This window comes from Heterodontus francisci, chromosome 21 (genome assembly GCF_036365525.1).
Source record: "Heterodontus francisci isolate sHetFra1 chromosome 21, sHetFra1.hap1, whole genome shotgun sequence".
NCBI lineage: Eukaryota > Metazoa > Chordata > Chondrichthyes > Heterodontiformes > Heterodontidae > Heterodontus > Heterodontus francisci.
In genome coordinates, this window is record NC_090391.1 from 57,578,898 (window position 1) to 57,595,740 (window position 16,843).

Consider the following 16,843-nt stretch of genomic DNA (forward strand, 5'->3'; position numbering starts at 1 on the left):
AAAAGAGCAGAACTCAAGAGGCGAGGTGAGAGAGATTTCCCTTGACATCAGGCAGCATTTGAGCGAGTATGGCATCAAGGATCCCTCGCAAAACTGACATTATGGGAATCAGGGAGAAAACCCTCCGCTGGCTGGTGTCTTACCAGCGCAAAGGACGATGGTTGTGGTTGTTTGAAGTCAATAATCTGAGCTCCAGGACATCACTGCCGCTGTTTCTCAGGGTAGTGTCCTGGGTCCAACCATCTTCAAATGCTTCATCAATGACCTTCCATCAATCATAAGGTCAGAACTGGGAATGTTCGCACATGATTGCACAATGTTCAGCAGCATTTCTTACTCCACAGATACTGAAGCAGTCCGTGTACAAATGCAGCAAGCCCTGGACAGCATCCAGGCTTTGGCTGATAAGTTTCAAGTAACATTTGCACCACACAAGTGCCAGGCAATGGCCATCTCCAACAACAGAGAATCTAACCATTTCCCCTTCACATTCAATGGCATTACTATCGCTGAATCCCCCACTATCAACATCCTAGAGGCTACCAGTGACCAGAAACTGAACTGGAGTAGCCATACAAATACCGTGACTGCAAGAGCAGTTCAGAGGCTTGGGATCGTGCGGCGAGTAGCTCACCTTCTGGCTTTCCAAAGCCTGACCACCATCTACAAGGCACAAGTCAGGAGTGAGATGGAATACCGTCCAATTAACTGGATGGATGCAGCTCCAACAACGTTCAGGAAGCTCGACACAATCCAGGACAAAGCAGCTCGCTTGATTGGCACACCATCTGCAAAGATTCACTCCCTCCACAGGCGACGCACAGTGGCTGCAATGTGCGAAACCTACAGGATGCACTGCAGCAATGCACCAAGGCTCCTTCGACAGCACCGCCCAAACCCGCAACCTCTACCAACTAGAAGGACAAGGGCAGCAAATGTATGGAAACACCACCACCTGCAAGTTCCCCTCCAAGTCACACAGCTTCCTGACTTGGAAGTATATTGCCATTCCTTCACTGTCGGTTGGTCAAAAGCCTGGAACTCCCTTCCTAACAGCACTGTGGAAGTACCTACCTCACAAGGACGACAGCTGTTCAAGAAGGCAGCTCACCACCCCCCTTTCAAAGGGCAATTTGTGGTGGCCAATAAATGCTGGCCCTCCCAGCGACGCCCACATCTCACGAATGAATAAAAAAAATGCCCGAAGGGCCGAATGGACTTCTCCTGCGCCTATTTTCAACGTTTCCGTGTTTCTCTCAAGAGCAGAGATATATAAAAATACGATCAGATAGTGTCGTTCAACATTTTGAAAGGGTTTTGCTCAAGTAACTGAGAGAAAACTATTTCGACTGATTGGTGAGCCAGTAACTAGGGGATACAAATTTAGGAGGAAAATAATAAGCATAAAGAGTGTTGTTTTGCTTTTTTACACCAATGTCTTCCAAAACACATTTGCAGCCCCATTAGCAATTGCCAAACCACCGACTCTTCTGTCATCAACAAATGTTCAGATTGTATTCCCGACGCCCTACCCTAACTTTCTGTTTCACAGAATCACAGACTTGTTACAGCACTGAAGGAAGAAGGCTACTCGGCCCATCATTACTGCGCCGCCTCTCCGAGTGAGTGACACTTAGTGTCAATTTCCTGGCTTCTCCGCATAATCCTGTACAGTCTTGCTTGTGAGCCAATTATCTAACTGCCTTTTAAATGCCTCGATGCAACCTTCCTCCACCATACTCTCTGGCAGTACATCCCAGATCCTAACCACTCACTGTGTGAAAAATGTTTTTCTTCATGTCGCCGTTGTTTCTTTTGCCAATTACATTAAATTTGTGCCATCTCATTTTTGATCCTTTCACAAGTGGTCACAGTTTCTCTCAATCTACTATGTCCAAACACCTCATGATTTTGAATATCTCTATCAAATCACCTCTCAGCCTTCTCTTCTCCAAGGAAAATAGTTCCAAATTCTCCAATCTGTCTTGCTAAGTGAAGTCCCTCATTCCTGGAACCATTCTCTTGAATCTTTTCAGCACTCGCTCCAACATTGTCACATCTTTCCTCATATGTGGTGCCAAGAACGGGAAGCAATACTGCAGTTGAAGCTGAACATGTTCAACATAATCTCCTTGTTGTTGTAATCTTTGCCACTATTGATAAAGCCTTGGATAGGTCTGCTTTATTGACCACTCTCTCAATCTGTCCTGTCACCTTTAATGACTTATGTACATAAGCACCCAGGTCTCTCTCTTCCTGAACCCTCTTAGAGTTGTGCCATTTCTTCATACTGTATCTCCATATTCTTAACACAATCAGTTACTTCACATTTCTCTGCACTGAGCTTAATCTGCCACTTTTCGGCCCATTCCACCAACTTATCAATATATTTTTCGCATTAGTCTTTACTATACTATCCTCCTTACAGTTTACAATGCTTCCAAGATTCGTATCATACGTATCATTGGAAAGAGCAAGGCTGCCAACACTGAACCTTGAAAAACTCCAGTATAAAACTTCCTCCACCAGAAAAACATCTATTAACCGTTGCATTACATTTCCTTGCATACCATTAATTTTGCATCCTTGTTGCCTCTGTCCCCTTTATTCCATGAGCTACAAATTTGTTCACAAGTTTGTTGTGTGGCATTGTATCAAATGTCTTTTGGAAGTCATGTATAACACCTGAACCGCATTGCCCTCATCAACCCTCTCAGTTACACCTTCAAAAACTTCTGAAAGTTAGTTCAACACGATTTTACCTTAACAAATATATGCTGATGTTCCTTAATTAACTCACATCTGTCCATGTGACTAATAATCTTGTCCTGCATTGTTGTTTCTGGACGTTTCCCTACCACAGAAGTTAAACTGACTGGCCTGTATTCACCAGGCTTACCTTTACATCATTGTTTTGAACAAGGGAGTAACACTTACAATTCTCCAGTCCTTGGGAACGACTGCTCGGTCTATGAAAGACTGGAACATTATGTCCGGTGCGTCTGCAATTTCCACTCTCACTTCCCTCAGTATCCAGTCCCCAGGCAACTTTCTCACTGCACAGTGCCACTTTCTTTGACACTGCCCGCCTGAACAGGCCGGGCATTACCATAGATCACCCTGTTACCTTCAAACGATTGCTCATCATGTCCCTGCATTCACTTGATGGCTTACACAATTTCATCAGATTGAATTGATGTCTCCGGCCGGGTGAACATCGTCATTTCCAGTCGTCATCAAGTACTTTCCAGAGCACTTCTTCGAATCCAATGTGATTTACCCTACAATTCCTGGAGATTTCCACCCATGGTGTTACGGGGATCTTTTATTTATACATTTTAAATATAGGAATCTGTTTTTTTTTTTAAACTGGAAAAGGATTTCAGTTTCCCAATCCATCATGGCCAACTCGCACCTCGTGCCTTCATAGTTCCTTTTATTAAGATTCAGGAGCCCAGTCTCAGAATCAACTACGTCACTCTCCATCTTGATGACAAATACATATTATGAATTCATAATTCATAATTCATTGAATTCATATATTCATATTCATAATACATATTATGGTCGCTCATCCCCAATCAATCTCGCACAACTGGGTTGTCAATTACTCCTCTCTCATTACACAATACCCAGTCTAGGGTGGCCTGTTCTCCAGTTAGTTCCTCAAGTTATTGGTCCAGAAAATGATCCCGTATAGACTCCATGAATTCCTCCTCTACGGCTTTGTGACTAATTTGATTTGCTCAATCCATATGCCGATTAATGCCACACATAATTACACATATTCCTTTATCCCATGCGTCTCTACTTTCCTGTTTAATGCCATTCCCAATATCACCACTGCATGTTGGGGTTCTAGATGCAACTCCCACGAGCGTTGTTTTGCCCCTTCGTGTTTCTCAGCTCTACCCATGCAGATTCCACATCGTCAGAGATAATACCGTTCCTGACTATTGTGTTAATTTCATCTTAAACCAGCAATGCAACTCCACCACTTTCTACTTTTTGTCTGTCCTTCCTAAATACTGAATAACACTGTATGCTCATTTCCCATCTCTGGTCACCCCGCAGGCATATCTCTGTCATCCCGCCTAAACCCGTTTACATCTATTTGAATGGTTAATTCTTCCACGTTATTGCAAATGCTCCACGCGTTAAGGCACAGCGCCTTAAGGCTTGGCTTCTTAACATTACTAGTCCACTTCCAACTATTTTTTAATGTGGCACTGTTTGATTCCGGCCCTTTGATTTCTCTGCCTATCACTTTTCTTATTCCACTTACTGTCTTTTGTTCTTGTCCTTGATCCCCCCCCACCCACTTCCTCCGACTCCTTGCAAACGTTCCCATCCCCGTTCCATTTTATTACAAACCCTCACCAACCACGCTAGCAAAACTTCCCCTAAGACGTCAGTCCCGGTCCTGCCCACGTGTAACCCGTCCAGTTTGTACTGGTCCCACCTCTCCCAGAAACAGCCCCAATGTCTCAGGAATCTAAAATCCTCCCGCTTACAGCATCTCCTCGGCCACGTATTCATCCGATATATTATGCAATTTCTGCTCTGACTGTCACATGGCACTGGTAGTAATCCTGAGATCACTACCAGGGGGCTTAATTTTAAGGTGATTGGATGAAGGTTTCGGGGAGATGACAGAGGTAGGTTCTTTACACAGAGAGTTGTGGGTGGGTGGAATGCGCTGCCAGCTATGGTAGTAGAAGCAGATACATTAGGGACATTTAAGCGACTCTTGGATAGGTACATGGATGATAGTAGAATGAAGGGTAGGTAGTTAGTTTGATCTTCGAGTAGGTTAAAGGTTCGGCACAACATCGTGGACCGAAGGGCCTGCACTGTGCTGTACTGTTCCATGTTCTATGTTCTATTTATGCTCAACTACCTTTGAGGTCATAATTTTCAACTTAATTCCTAATTCCCTGCATTCTGTTTTCAGAGCCTCATCCTTTTTTTCTCCACGTCGTCTGTACCAATGTGTACCCCGACCAGTGGCTGTTCACCCTCCCCCTTCATAATGTCCTGCAACCACTCTGAGACATCCTTGGACCGAGCACCAGAGAGACCACATACCATCCTGGAATCTCGTTTGAGGCCTCAGAAACGCCTATTTTTCCACTTACAGTTGAATCCCCTATAACTATTGCATTCCCACCCCCTGTACATATGCTGGTCCCGGGCATTGGAAATGTTCCTGGCTTCCGACATGGAGTACGAGGAGCACACAGGGCTTTAAACTCTCCTGCCATGACTTAACCCTTTAAATTAAACCTTTTGGAAGATGCCTAATATAAAATGATATATGTTACTGTAGGGCCCTTCTACCCTGCTCCTCGTTACTGCAGAACTCCCTAAAAATACCACTGACTATATATCAAAATGAACTGTGGACCATTCTTACCTTAGTTACAAAGCCAACTAAAAAGAGAGTAGCTAAAGTAAGTGTGGAGGATGCGAATGAAGAATTGATAACAGGGAACAGTGAAATGGCAGATCGTTTAAAACAATATTTTGCATTGGTCTTCACGTTGCAGGATACTGTAAACATCGCATTGATATCGAATAAGTAAGGAACTGATGAGAATAAAGATCGTGTAACAGTCTTTATTGCGTGGGTGCAAAGTATTTGACAAATTAATGGGACTAAAGGCAGACAAGTCGCCAGGACCTCATGGCCTATAGCAAAGATTTTAAAGGAAGTAGTTGCAGAGATAGTGGCGGCTTTTGGCGAAATATTCCTGAACTAATTGGATTCCAGGAAGTTCCCAACAGATTGGAAAACAGCGAACGAGACGCCCCCGTTGAAGAAGTAGCGGGGGTGGGGTGTAAAATGCAGGAAATTATAGGCCAGTCAGCCAATCATCGGTCGTTGGGAAAATGCTACAGTACATTATTAAAGAAAAATATAGTCGGACAGTTTGAAAAGCTTATGGCAATCAAAAGAGTCAACATGGATTTGACAAAGGGAAATCATGTTTGACAAATTTGCTAGAGTTCTTTGAGGATATAACAAGCAGAGTTGATAAAGGGGAACCGGTGGATGTCGTGTATTTGGATTTCCAGAAGGCATTCAATAAGGTGTCACATAAAAGATTATTGCATAAGGAAGGAACTCACGGTATTGGGGGTAATGCATTAGCATGGATTGCGGAATGGCTAACTCGCAGAAGAGAGAGAGTCGGGATTAATGGGTATTTTTTTTCAGGTTGCAAAGACAGAAACAGTGGAGTGCCACAAGGATCAGTCCCAGGGCGTCCATCAATTCCCATCTATATTAATGACTTGGAGGAGGGGCAGAATGTACCATATCAAAATTTGCTGACGATACAAAAATTGGTGGGAGTGCATGTGCTGATGAAGACATAAGGAATCTGCAAGGGGATGTAGGTAGGTTGAGTGAGTGGGCAAAAGCTTGACAGATGGAGTTTAATGTAGGAAAGTGTGAGGTCATGCACTTTGGCAGGAAACATCAAAAGACAGATTATTATTTAAAAGGAGAAATATTCCAAAAAGTGTGCAACACAGAGGGATCTGGGTGTTGTTTTGCATGAAACACAAAAAGTAGCATGCAGGTGCAGCAAGTAATTAAAAAATGAAATGGAATTTTGGCCTTTATTGCTCCGGGATTGGAGTTTAAAAATACTAAGGACTCGTTACAACTGTACAGGGTGTTGGTGAGACTGCACCTGGAGTACTATGTACAGATTTGGTACATATAGTTAAGAAAGGATATACTGGTATTGGAGGCGGTACAATTGAAAATCCGTAGGCTGATTCGTGGGATGAAACGGTTGACTTATCAAGAACGGTTAAAAAGGTTAGGCCGATATTCATTGGAGTTTAGAAGAGTAAGGGGTGATCTTGTTGAAAAGGACATGATTCTGAGGGTGCTTGAAATGGTAGAAGTTGAGAAGAAGTTTCCACTAGTGGGGGGAATCTCTAACTCGGGGACATGGTTACAGAATAAGGGAACACTCATTTAAAACAGAGATGTGAAGGAATTTCTTCTCGGAGGATAGTAAATGTCTGAATTTCTCGACCCTAGAAAGTTATGGAGACTAGATCACTGACAGTATGTAATCAAGAGGTAGATAGATTTTTGAAATATGGGGGAGTTGAGGGATATGAGGAGCTGCCACAAAAAATGAGTTCAGGTCTGGGGCAGATCATTCATGGACTGATATTATCCCTTTTTATTTATTTCTTTTAAAATTTAGAGATATAGCACTAAAACAGGCGCTTCGGTGCACCGAGTCTGTGCCATCCATCAAACCACCCATTTATACACTAACCCCATTACCCTCTCACATCCCCACCTTACCCTACCACCGACCTAAACTAGGGGCAATTTATAATGGCCAATTTACCTATCAACCTGCTTTGGCTGTGGGAGGAACCCGGAGCACCCGATGAAAACCCACATGGTCACAAGGAGAACTTGCAAACTTCGCACAGGCAGAATCGAACCCGGGTTGCTGGAGCTGGGAGGTTGTGGTGTTAAGCACTGCGCCACTGTGCTACCTTGTTTAGGGACGGCATGCAATTTAACAATTAATTGAATTGTTATTAGATTCCATGTTAAATATCATGTCTAATTTAACATTTTTCCAGAATATTATACGGGTATTAAGGATGCTACCTAATTTACTAATTAAGCGGAACATGTTACACCCTATATTCATGATCATGTCTAATTTGAGTGTGAAATGTTCCAAGTAATTGTTAAATTAAATGTCAACCTTAATACATAGGGTGTAATCTGGGTGATTAGACAAGATAACAAATATAGAGTCTAAAATGTTCTATCTAGTTGTTAAATTAGTTGTTTTCATTAATACATAGGGCGTAATATTCTGGTTGATTGCTAAATTGGGCATGATAACTAATATAATGTGTAAAACTTTCCAGTAAATTGTTATATTAGAAGTCATCGTTAACACACAGGGTTCAATATTCAGGATAATCGTTAAATTACGTGTGACAATTAATATAGAGTGTAAGTTGTTCCAATTAATTGTCAGATTAGATATCACCCTGAATACACAGGGTATATTATCCTGGTTAACTATTAACAAAAGCATGGTAACTAATGCAGAGAGTAAAAAGTTCTAGTTAATTGTTAAATTATGTCATCACTAACGCACAGTGTATAATATTCTGGCTAATTGTTAAAATAGGCATGATAACTGATATTGATAATACAACTTTCCAGTTAATTATTAAATTAGATATCATCTCTCATACGCATCATATACCAGTTAATTGTTGTGAGTTGTCATCCCTAATACAGAGTATAATCTGGTAAATTGTTAAATTAGACATGATGACTAATATGGAGTTTTAAAATATCCAATTAACTGATAATTAGCGATGCCATCGCTGATAAATGTGGGAGAATATTCTAGTTATTTGTTTATCTTAGTTATCAAGACTAATTTATCAATTAATCAGAATATGATTCCCTTTTGATTAGGGTTGACATCTAATTTAACGATTAATTGGAATATTTTACATTCCATGTTAGCTGACATGCCTAATTTATCAATTAACAAGAATATTATACCCTGTGTATTAGGGATGACATCTAATTTAATAATTAACTGGAACATGTTATATTCTACTTAACTGATCATGTCGAATTTGTGTGTAAAATGTTGCAGTTATGTGTTAAGTATAATGTCAGCCCGAATACAGAGGGCATAACATTCTGCTAAATTGTTGAATTGGGCATGATAACTAATATAGACTGTAAAATGTTCCTGTTCATTGTTGAATGAAATGCCGTCCCTAATACGATGGGCATAACATTCTGGTAAACTGTTAAATTCGTCATGATAACTAATATAAAGGGTAAAACTTTCCAGTCGATTGCTGTTAGATGTCATCCCGAATACATAGGGTATAACATTCTGATTAATTTTTAAATTAGGCAGGATAACTAACACAAAGTGTGAAAAATTCCGATTAATTGTGAACTTAGAGGTCATGCCGACTCAAAAGGGGATAATCTGGTTAATTGTTAATTTAGTCATGATAACTAATATAGAGTGTAAAAAGTTCCTATTTGTTAAATTAGATTGCATCCCGAATACAAAGGGGACAAACTGGTTCATTGTTAAATTCGACGTGGTAACTAATAGAGACTGTAAAAGGTTTCAGTTAATTGTTGTGAGTTGTCATCCCGAATACAGAGTGTAATCTGGTGAATTGTTGAATTGGAGATGATAGCACATATAGATTGTAAAACGTTCCAGTTAATTATTATATAAAGATAAATTCGCTAATACATAGGTGATAATATTCAGGTAAACTGTTAAATCATGCGTGATAAATAATATAGACTGTAATCTCTTTGGCCTCCTGGTCTCGTGAGAAAATGGGTAAGCACCTGGAGGTGGTCAGTGTTTTGTGCAGCAGCGCCTGGAGTGGATATAAAGGCCAATTCTAGAGTGACAGACTCTTCCACAGTTGCTGCAGATAAAATTGGTTGGCGGGGCTGTTACACAGTTGGTTCTCTCCTTGCACTTCTTTCTTTTTTCCTGCCAACTGCTAAGTCTGTTCGACTCGCCACGCTTTAGCCCCACCTTTATGGTTCCCCGCCAGCTCTGGCGATCGCTGGCAACTGACTCCCACGATTTGTGATCAATGTCACAGGACTTCATGTCGCGTTTGCAGACGTCTTTAAAGCGGAGCTATGGACGGCCGGTGAGTCTGGTACCAGTGACTAGCTCGCAGTACAATGTGTCCTTGGGGATCCTGCCATCTTCAGTGCGGCTCTCATGGCCAATCCATCTCAGGCGCCGCTGGCTTAGTAGGGTGTATATGCTGGGGGCCTCGAGGACTTCTGTGTTGGTAGACGGTCCTGCCACCTGATGCCAAGGATTCTCCAGAGGCAGCAAAGATGGAATGAATTAAGACATCGCACTTGGCTGACATACGTTGTCCAGGCCTCGCTGCTTTAGAGCAAGGCACGGAGGACACAGGCTTGATACAATTGGAATTTTGTGTTCCGTGTCAGTGCGCCATTTTCCCACACTCTTGTGGCCAGTCTGGACATAGCGGAGGAAGCCTTTCCCCTGCACTTGTTTAAGTCTGCATGGAGAGACAGGTTATTGGTGATAGTTGAGAGTGTGGTCGCCGATATTGATAGATGGGGCATTTTTGACGTCCTGTCCCATGATGTTCGTTTGCTTGAGGCTGATGGTTAGGCCAAATTCATTGCAGGCAGCCGCAAACCTGTCGATGAGTCTCTGCGGACTCTCTTCAGTGTCAGATGTTAATACAGCATCGTCAGCAAAGAGGAGTTCCCTGATGAGGTCTTTCCATGTTCGCTTTTCGACGGGCAAGGTAGAAGAACCTGCTACCTGATTTTGTGTGGAGGAAAATTCCTTCTTCTGAGGACTTAAATGCATGTGAGAGAATCAATGAGAAGAAGATCCCGAACAGAGTAGGTGCAGGAACACAGCCCGGTTTCACGCCACTCAGGTAATACGTTCCAGTGAATTGTTATATATAGATGACATCCCTAATAAAAAGGGTATAAACTGGTTAAATGTTAAATTAGGCAGGATAATAAATATAGCATATGAATTGAGGGCGTTGATTCGAACATGGGATTAAGATATTATTGCTATCACAGAGGCATGGCTGAGGGAGGGGCAGGACTGGCAGTGCAATATTCCAGGGTATGTAATCTTCAGGCACAACAGGGGAATTGATAAAAGAGGAGGTGGCATTGCACTGTTGATCAAAAAGTCGATTACTGCACTGGGGAATGGGGGGATGACATCTTAGAAGGTTGCTCAAATGAGGCCATTTGGGTAGAACTTAAAAAGAAAAAGTGGGAAATCACTTGGCTGTGTGTGTGCTGCAGGACTCCAAACAGTCAGGAAGAGATAGAGGAGAAGATGTGTAGGAAAAAAACTGAGAGGTGGAAAAATGACAGGTTAATAATAGCAAGGGATTTCAACTTCCCCAATATTAAATGGGATGGTCTGAGTGTAAAAGTCGTAAAACGGGCAGAACTCTTAAAATGCATACAGGAGAACTTTTTCAACAAGTATGGAGAAAGTCCTACCAAAGAAGGGGCAGTACTGTACCTAATCCTAGGGAATGATGCCAGTCAAGTGGTTGAAGTGTCAGTGGGGGGACGGGGGGTGGAGGGTGCATTTCGTGGATAGTGACCATACGTCTGTAAGATATAAAGGTAGTTATTGAAAAGGGCAATAATGGACGAGAAATAAACTAGGGGAAGGCCGATTTCAATATGATAAAACAGAATCTGAGTAATGTGAACTGGGTGCAGCTATTTGTAGGAAAGTCTACAGCACATCAGTGGGAGTCATTCAAAGAGGAAACCGTGAAAGTTCAGAGCCAACATGTACCCATTAAGGCGAAGGGCAGGACTAACAGGCCCAGGGAACCCTGGATGTCAAGAAATATAGAGGAGTGGATCAGGACTAAAAGGAGTCTTTTGGCAGATCCCGAGCGCTGAAAACAGCAGAGACACTGGGGGCGTTTTATAACAATATTAAGGGTACGAGGATAACCAGGGAAAGAGTAGGGCCCATTAGGGTCCAACGAGGCAATATTTATGTGGAGCAGGAGGACATTGATGAGGTTTGAAAGGATTAATTTTCATCGGTATTCACTATGGAGAAGGACAATGTAGGTGCAGAGATCAGGGAGGGGATTGTGATAGACTTGAAAAAATCAGCATGGAAAAGGTGGGAATATTAGGTGTTTTAGCGGGCTTTAAAGTGCATAAATCCTCAGGACCAGATGAGATGTATCCCAGGCTGTTATGTGAGGCAAGGGAGCAGATTGGAGGGGCTCTGACACAACTTTTCATATCTTCTCTGGCTGGCCACACGAGAGGTACCAGAGGGCTGGAAGACAGCGAATGTGATATCATTATTCAAGAAGGGTAGAAGGGATAAAGCAGGTAATTACAGGCCAGTGAGTCTAACATCAGTGGTTGGGAAATTATTGGAAAACATTCTGAGGAACAAGATTATTCTCCACTTGTCGAGGCACGGATTAATCAGGGCTAGTCAGCATGGCTTTGTCAGGGGGAGATAGTGTCTAACTAATTGGTTGCATTTTTCGAGGAGGTGACTAGATGCGTAGATGAGGATAACGCAGTAGATGCTGTATACATGGATTTCAGTAAGGATTTTGATAAGGTCCCGCATGGGAGATTGGTTAAGTTTAGTTTTCAGTTTAGAGACACAGCAATGAAACAGGCCCTTCGGCCCACCGAGTCTGTGCCAACCATCAACCACCCATTTATGCTATTCCTTCACTAATTCCATATTTCTACCGCATCCCCGCCTGTCGCTATATTTCCCTACCACCTACTTTTACTAGGGGCAATTGCTAATGGCGAATTTACCTATCAACCTGCAAGTCTTTGGCATGTAGGAGGAAATCGGAGCACCCAGAGGAAACTCACGAAGACACAGGGAGAACTTGCAAACTCCACACAGACAGTACCCAGAATTGAGCCCGGGTCGCTGGAGCTGTGAGGCTCCGGTGTTAACCATTGCGCCACTGTGCCACAGGTAAGAGTCCATGGAATCCAGGACGATTTTGCTAATTGGATCCAAAATTGGTTTAGTGGCAGGAGGCAGAGGGTGATAGTCGAGGGTTGTTTTTCGAGAGGAAAACTTTGACCAGTGGTGTACCACAGGGATCGGTGCAGGGACTCTTGCTGTTTATATGGTACATTAATTACTTAGACATGAATATAGGAGGAATGATCAGTAACATTGCAGATGGCACGAAAATTGCTGGTGTTGTTAATAGTGAGGAGGAAACCCTTAGATTACAGGGAGATCTCGATGGGCGGAGCAGTGGCAAATGGAATTTCATCCTGAAAACTGTGAGGTAATGCATTTTTGGAGGTCTAACAAGGCAAGGGAATACACAATGGATGGTAGGACCCTAGAAAGTAGAGCAAGTCAAAAGGACCTTGGCGTACTTGTCCATAGATCACTGAAGGCAGCAGCACAGGTAAATAATGTGGTTAGGAAGGCATGTGGGATATTTGATTTTGTTCACCGAGGCATCGAATATAAGCGCAGGGAGGTTATGATGTAGCTATACAAAATGCTATTTAGGCCACAGTTGGAGTACTGTGTGCAGATCTGGTCACCATATGATAGGAAGAATGTTACTGTACTGGAGACGGTGCAGAGGAGTTCCTTCCCTAAAGGACATTACTGAACCCCAGATGGGTTTTACAACAATCGACAATGGCCATCATTAGACGAGCTTTAAATTCCACTTTTAGCTGTGGTGGGATGCGAACCCATGTCCCCAGAGCAATACTTGGACCTCTGTTTTACAAGTCCAGTGACTATACCAGTATGCCTCCGCCTCTCCACACCTATGAAAAGAGACTGAAAAGGCTGGTGTGCAGAGAAGGCTACTTGGAGCAGAGAAGGCTGAAGGGGGACATGATTGAGGTGTCGAAGATTATGAGGGGCATTGATAGGTGAGATAGGAATAATCTTTTTCCCTTAGTGGAGGGGTCAAGAACCGGGGACATTGATTTTGGATAAGGGGCAGCAGGTGTAGGGGGATTTGAGGAAACATATTTTCACCCAGAGGGTGCTTGGAATCTGCAATGCACTGATGGATGCAGAAGCCCTCACAGCATTAAATAAGTATTTCGATGAGCACTTGAAACGCCATAGTATACAAGGCTACGGGTGCAGAAATATGGGATTAGAATAGTTGGGTGCTGTATGGCCGGCACAGACCCGATGAGCCGAAGGTCCTGTTTCTATGCTGTCTAACTCTATGACTCTGTGACACTACAATATGTAAAATGTTCCATTTAATTGTTAAATTTGATGTCATCATCAACACATATGTTGAAATATTATGCTGCAATTTTAGATTACGCCTGATAACAAATATGGAGTGTAAAACGGTCCAGTTAATAGTTCAATTAGATGTCATCCCTAATACACAGTGTATAATATTCAACTAATAGTTAAATTAGACATGATAACAAATATAGAGTGTAAAACGATCCAGTTAATTGTTAAATTGTATATCATCCACAATACCCGGGGGATAATATTCTGGTTAATTGCTAAATTAGACAGGATAACTAATATAGAGTGGATAACGTTCCAGTTAATTGTTAAATTAGATATCATTTCTCATAAACAGGGTATAATATTTTGGTGAATTGTTAAATTACACACGATAACTAAGATAGAGAGTGAAAATTTCCAATTAATTATTATGTTAAATGCTATCGCTAATAAAAATGGATAATGTTATGGTTATTTATTTATATTAGTTATCATGATTAATTTAACAATTAACCCGATTATTACCCCCTTTTCTTTATGGACGGCATCTAATTTAACAATCAATTGGATTTTCTTTTCAGATTCCATGTTAGTTTTCATGTCTTATCTATCAATTAACCAGAATATTATGCCCAGTATATTAGGGATGACATCTGATTTAAAACTTAAGTGGAACCTATGTGTGACAAGGTTTAGAGAACTCCACCACATCTTTGTGGATTGTGGCCAGACAAAATGTTGTTTTGTACAGTCTTTTTCTGATACCGACATGTCCAGCCATTGGAATCCCTGGATTATTCTCAGCATTACCGTACGGTACCTCGGCAGCAACACTGTCCATTCTTCCCCACATCTGTTAGGAGCTCTCTACTTGCTCATCAGCACCTCATTCTTGAAATAGTAGCACTCTGGAATTCCCTGTGCTTCAGTTTCAGTTTAGGCAGTCGATGCTAACTTTTTTTAAGACTGGGTCCGCTTGACGAGCCTCAACCAAGGAAAATCTGTTTAACACATCCTTTGGGTCCACTAACTTCCCCAAAGAGGGTTTCAGAGAAATAGACAGGAGGGGCATCCGTCCGCAGTACCAGTTCAGCCTCCTCTGATGGAGCATTTATGGCCATGGATCAGCACATCAGAAAGGCAGGAATAATGACAGGGGCCTTCTACTGTAACTGCTGTGTCACCCTGACCTCTTTCAGTCTCTCTAAAACCACTGGGAAAACTACCACCGTCGCCCCCACCACATCATTACCCAGGAACAGGTCTAACCTGGCCACAGGTAAACTAGGGACAATTCCCACAGTTACCAGTCCTGAAACAAAGCTGCATTCCAGGAGCACCAATATAGAGCAACAAAAACAAGAAATGCCGGATTCACTCAGCAGGTCTGGCAGCATCTGTGGAAAGAGAAGCAGAGTTAACGTTTCGGGACAGTGACCCTTCTTCGGAACTGACAAATATTAGAAAAGTCACAGATTATAAACAAGTGAGGTGGGGGTTGGGCAAGAGATAACAAAGGAGAAGGTGCAGATTGGACCAGGCCACATAGCTGACCAAAAGGTCACGGAGCAAAGGCAAACAATATGTTAATGGTGTGTTCAAAGACAAAGCATTAGCACAGATTAGGTGTGAATATACTGAATATTGAACATCAGCAAGTGCAAACCTGAAGAAGAACAACCTGAAAAAAACAGTGGGTAAGCAAACTGAACAAACTAAGATGAAATGAAATAAATGCAAAAAAAGATTGTAAAAAATGTAAAAAGCACAAATATAGAGGTAGGGGCAATTACATTCCCCCGATACTGTTTAATAATACAGTGCCCTCACTGCCCTCAATGCCCTCACTGGGGAAAAGTTCATACCTTTATCCCAGCAGAAGGGATTAGGTGGCCCCTATATCCCAAGTATGGATTTGAGCTTATTTGCCTCATTCGAAGGGTATGGGGTCACTTTTCCTTGAGATACAAATCCTGGTAGCTCTCAAGGATGTTGTTATCTTGCTCCAAACCTTCAGTGGCGGGCATTCTGGGTCTCACTACCACAGTTAAATGCACAGCCTGATCTTCTGTGCTTCCCATGAGGGTCCCTTTTCCTGCACTGGTCTGGTGTACCCTGATTAATCTTGCAGCTTTTCACTGCAGCGTCCAGCAGTCAGCTCGGTGGTAATGTGCCTTGTTACAGTGGAAACACGCAAGCTTCTGTTCTCAGCTCCTTCTGTTCAGGCCTGAAGAGGGTCCCCTGTGTTTCCAGCTCTCCCATCTTCTCATGGAATGTTTTTATTAATTCCTGTGATGTGAGGTTCGCAGGCTATGCCAGTATTTATTGCCCATCCCTAATTGCCCTTGAGAAGATGGTGGTGAGTTGTCTTCATGAACCGCTGCTGTCAATGTGAGGTAGGCACTCCCACAGACCAGTTAAGAGGGAGTAGCAAGATGCTGACCCAGCGACAGTGAAGGAACGGCGGATATCGTTCAAAGTCAGGATGGTGTGTTTTTTTCTTGGTGGGGAACTTGCTGGTGGTGGTGTTCCCACGCATTTGCTGCCCTTATCCTTCTAGTTGGTAGAGGTCGCGGGTTTGGAAGATGCTGTCTATGATGCCTTGGTGATTTACTGCAGTGCTTCTTGTAGATGGTATAGACTGTTGCCACTGTGCGTCGGTGGTGGAGGGAGTGAATGTTTGTTGAAGGAGTGCCAATCAAGTGGGCCGCTTTGTCCTTGATACTGTTGAACTTCTCGAGAGTTGTTGGAGTTGCACCTATCCAGGCAAGTGGAGAGTATTCCATCACACTCCTGCCTTGTGCCTTCTAGATGATGGACAGAGTTTGGGGAGTCAGGAAATAAGTTACTCGCCACAGGATTCCTACCTCTGCCTTGATCTTGTAGTCATGGTATTTATATGGCTACTGCAGTTCAGTTTCTGATCAATGGAAACCTCCAGGGTGTTGATAGTGGGGGGATTCAGCGATGGTAATGGCATTGAATGTCAAGGGAAGATG